Below are 5,273 nucleotides of genomic sequence, written 5' to 3' on the forward strand. Positions count from 1 at the left end.
GCATGCTGCCTTCTTTAATAATCATAATCTTTGGTAACGTCAATAGTCGTCCAAACTCTGCGTACTTATTTTAGCGCTAAACACTGCTCGTGTAATACCGTATCTCCCAAATAATAAACCCATATGTATCTAGATCTTTCCAAAGCTGAAGAACAAGTCTATACTTAGGATATTCCAGGCAGAATTAGTGACAGAAGGCATAGCCAGACACATCCTGAAAAAACACCAAGACCTGTGCTTCTCCGAGGAGGGCGAAAAATAAAGAGAACTGGGGGGCAACGGAAGAAAGGACAAAGGAAGGAAAATGGAAAAGAAGAAAACGGATTTTTATAAAGGGAAACAAGAGGGAAAGCACTGGGGGTGGTGTATCAGCCACGGGCACCTCGCTCAGTGCCGCCACCCAGTGGACCCCAGGCCAGCCCACGGGTGGATCCGGGATCCCTTCCAGGATAGACTACACCTGCCATAGTGCTTTCCAGACCAGTCAGCAGGGGCGGGCTGATGCTTACCGCTCTTTGATGAGGAAAATGCAGGGACTCGCAGCTAGAAGCATTCTAAGCAGTTCGACAGAGGCACTTAATATCACCTGAATCGATGAATTTAAGAAATGAGAATTGTGTTGTATGTCTGCTTCATTTCATTGTTCTGGTAATTCATTCTTATTGCGCTAAAAAAAAAATGTGTCCGCTACAGTTTGGGAAGAAAAGAATGGCTCCTCACCACATGGCAGTGGAAAAGCAATGTTCTGGATATTTTCGCCTCTGTTGGTGCCTCCTCAAGGCTCACGTTGTTTTCGTCTTTCCTACGACCTTCTAGGAACAACTTCCCGGTCGCTGTGTCGAGAACAGCCTCACGTGACACGCACTCTCCCTGCACTGTTGGTACAAGGACACGTTCCAGGAATGAGGGCTACTTAACAAGAAACTCCACGAGAGAAGAGCAAGTTGGAACTCGCTTTTCCTTTCCACACTGTCCAAGGGCACGCCCCTTCCCCTCACTTCCTGTTTCCTCCCGCTCAACAAGTAGCACGCTCTGGGAAGCTCTAGGAAGTAGAACCCTTGGGCTCATCTCCACCCTGTCTGCCACTCGGTGTCCCCAAGAAGGGGGTCACTGACTCAGTTGGGGAGTTTGGAAGAAGACGCTGGGCCTGGTGACCCCTCCTATTCCTCCCCCCTCTTGGGAGCGTGTGCCCTTAATATTGTTGGTCCCTCTGGAAGTGCCTTCAAAACAGGGCGGGAATTGGCGGGAAGAGTAAATTCAATGTCTGAGAACCTTGCGGATGTAACATGGGGACAATAAGTACATGTGGAGGAGGCTCGGGTGGGCCTCGGGGTTTGTATTTTAGGGTTTGGGCGCCTTTCAGGCCGTGCAGGTGTTTGGTTAGGCCGCTCCATTTTCTTCGCCAACACAGCTGCCATTTTACTGCTAGAGCGAGAACCGGCTGCTTTGGGCTTCTAGACGCTCTGACGGTGGCAGGTGGCCCCAGCTCTGGGGACTCCGGGCCCTGGCGCACGGAGCCTGCAGAGGAAGGACAGAGTCCGGCGCAGAGGTAGGAGGCGCTCAGCCAAGGTGTGGCGTGTGGCCTCGTTCCTCTCACACATGGGGGCAGACATGCCATTTTCATCGTTTCCACTTCCAGAAGATTCCAGGATGTAGGCTGGGGAGGTTCCTTCAGAGGAAGCAGGATCCAGGGAAGCCATGGCAAGCACAGGGCACCTCCGGAACGCCTTCAGCAATGATGTCTCTTCCATGTGGGATTCCTTCCGCTCTCTTTTCTCACACACTTCCCAGATACTGCCTGAACGTTCTGGACTCTGTCAGATCACAGCACTGTGGAGAGTCATGCTGAGTACTGAGTACTGACTGAATACTTTCTGCCCATCATGAATTCGTTTTTCTAACTGTTTACAGACTGGGGATGGTTAATGGTGAATAAGAACACCCAGGTCAACATAATGAGCACCTCTTTGAGTTAAAGGCATTCAATTTAAAAAGCATTCTTAATTATGAGACAATGCACTGGCCATATGTATATATGTTACCTTCAAAAAATGGAAGCCTGGCAACTGGAAGTTGGTTTTCTTTTGGAGTTTTCATTTGGAAATTTTACTAGATCATAAAATCAGACCTCTGCTCTGCATTCGGTGTTCTCTGTCCTGGCAGTGAATTACTTATTTATAATGTCTTGAGATTACTCTTAAATTGCTTTCATTTGAGCCATTGCCTACCTACCGACTTCCGCCAATGCTATCTCTTAGATGAACTTAACATGGTCCATTTTTCCACAACCCCATTGTCACATGCTTGTGGGGGCCACCGTCATTTGACACGTGTTTCTTGATCAGTGAGCTCGTGTTCCTCTCTCCCTGTCTCGCCCGGCCATGTGCAGTCCCTCCCCAACTCTGATCCTATGACACCCTAAGTGACCTCTTGGAACCCTGTGCCATGGCCCTCCTCATCCGTTCGGAAAACTCAGATGAGCATCCCCCAGGAGGACGGGGCAAAGAAGGAGCTGGCCGGGAACAGGGCGTGTGAGGTGAGGTGAGCTCCCTGGAATCTGTTGGCAAAACCAGAGGCGGAAACGAGGAAAACATTAGCAGCGGTGGGCTTTGGGAAGGAACACTTGCATGTTCTAGAATGATTCGGAGCCCTGCAGGAGAGCAGACGGCTGCTTGGCGGAGGCCTCACGGAGAGCGGAGTGGACCCAGGAGAAGCAAGTGTCCCAGAAGGAGCCAGATCACATCCACCATGATGGCTGCTGAAGAGGACGCAGAGGATCCTATCAGCCGGCTGCCAGCAGCCGCCAGTGTGGACAGCTCCTGCCTGAGCTGAGACGGTGGTCTTGAATACGGCTGGGACCGAGCACAGGAAGTCCTGCACAACAGTGTAGGGGAAACAGCACCTAGGAGACTCGGGAGTAGTGTCTATGTGGACACTTGTCAAAAACCAACCTCTGTGCTTAGGAGCCAAAATATAACTGGAAGATCTCATTCGGGGTGAAGAGGAACAATAGCTTTATTGCCTTGCGGGGCAAAGGAGGCTGCTGCAGGCTGTGGCCTTCAAACACCTGCAGCTTGCCTGGAGGTAGGGGCTGGGCGTCTTTAAGGGGAGATGCTGATCTAACCCATTTGGATAGAACCCCTGTAGGTGCCTCCCTCAGGGTGCCGTCGGGTTCCAGAAACAAAGGGCCAGGGAGGGAGGGGAGGTGTGCAGAAGAGGAAAAAGGTTACTTAGTTTAAAATCCAACTCGCCGAAGCATTAGTGCCGCCATTTTGATTTTTGTTCAACTTTATGTTTTTAAGGGTTTTCAACATGACCTCCCTCAGGAGCCGGAAGAAAGGTTCTTGAAACTCTTGGCGCCTCTTCTCCAGGAAAGGACCTGCTTTCCCTGAAACATAAACATGGAATCTTGAAAAGAGAGGGGACAAATGGAAGTGAAAAATACAGAGAATAACCTACTCATTTGTCAAACACTCACTGGTCGTGACGACCGAATGCTCAGTAACAAACGATAAACTCACCCAGTGGAGCAGTTACGGGGAGAGTGGGCACTCTAAAACCATCAGAAAAGAAGCCCTCACCTGCCCCACGTGATACAGGCAACAAAACAGGAGACACTTCAGTGACGTCAGAAGTTGCTCAGAAAAGCATGTGGATAGCTGGTTTCCACATCAAACGGAGCAGAATCAGGACTGTCTGTGAGAAATGCCAGACACACTCTCCTCCAGGACACCGTCCGCGGGAGCCCAAGCACGACTGACCAGGGCTTTGTTCTAGTTCCTGGAGATGAAGGAGGACAGAGCAGAAGAACGGAGGAGGCCCGCCCTGGCCTGTGAAATATTCAGGGAGGCTGTAAGACACAAACCCGACTTAAGAAATGTTAACTTGGGAAAAATTCACTTCACAGTTGAGGAAATGCAGAGAGGAATGACAAGTTTACCCATCAAAACTAGGGGCGAGCGAGCTACAAACTTAAATAAGAAGGACCCACAGGTCCGCTGAGCGTCTGACTTCAGCTCAGGTCACCAGCTCCGGGTTCGAGTTTCCTGAGATCCAGCTCGGCCTCGATCAGGCTCTCTGCTGTCAGCACAGAGCCCTCTTCGGATCCTCTCACCACCCCCCACTCTCTCTCTCAAAAATAAATAAGACATTAAAAAAATTTTTTTTTAAATAAGAAAGACCCATATAATTACATTAAAAAGCGTTATCACGTATTGGCAAAATAATTCCAAAGCAGCCCGCATTAACTGACGTCTTCGCTCACACACAAGTGGGATGAGATGCAACCACTTGCTCCTTGTATTTCTTCATAAGACACAACTCTATTCTTTTTTTTTTTTTTTCAACGTTTTTTATTTATTTTTGGGACAGAGAGAGGCAGAGCATGAACGGGGGAGGGGCAGAGAGAGAGGGAGACACAGAATGGGAAGCAGGCTCCAGGCTCCGAGCCATCAGCCCAGAGCCTGACGCGGGGCTCGAACTCACGGACCGCGAGATCGTGACCTGGCTGAAGTCGGACGCTTAACCGACTGCGCCACCCAGGCGCCCCAAGACGCAACTCTATTCTTGAAAATACTTGTTCAATGTTTGTCTTTCCCACTGAGTTACAAGCTCAACGGAGAAAGGGCCGCCATGGTGGGTCCTTGGCGAGATGACAGACGGACACAACACACACGTGTGAGCACTCAAGCCGAACTCCTGTTGCACACCCGTCCACGTGCACGCACACTCTCTCACACACACGGATAAATCATTTCAAGGTGAGATCCCCTCACCAGCAGCAGGCCATCTCAGAGCCTGGGCCCCGCCTCGTTGTACAACTCTCCCCCTAACACTCAGGGAGGCCCCTGGCTGTCCCCTCCCGGCCCTCCATCCCGAGGGGCTGCCCGGTAGGTTCCACCTCAGCCTGGGCTGCTCATAGAGTCCTCTGAGGAGCTCTCCCAAATGCCGGTGCCCAGGTCCCACCCCACACCCTCGACGTCAGTCTCCAGCGACGGGGCCTGGGAATCTGGATGTTGGCAGCCTCTGGGAAATTGCTCAGGCAGAACAGGTGGAGGGCCGCCACCCCGGGAGCCTTCTCAAGGCCGTCACTGGGCCCCAACCTGGGGGTCCCTGCAGGAGGGGGCCACCTGCGGGTGTTGGGGGAGCAGCTGATTCCTTCCAGGCTGCATGACCTGGAAACGCTTCCTTGGGGAGGGCCTGCGCCTCTGAGGTCGTAGGCGGGATTCGGGGGTGGCCTGGTCAGTTAGGCCTCGGGATGAAGACGATCACGA

Source organism: Puma concolor, chromosome A1, assembly GCF_028749965.1.
Source record: "Puma concolor isolate L17-30 chromosome A1, mPumCon1.1.hap2, whole genome shotgun sequence".
Classification (NCBI taxonomy): domain Eukaryota; kingdom Metazoa; phylum Chordata; class Mammalia; order Carnivora; family Felidae; genus Puma; species Puma concolor.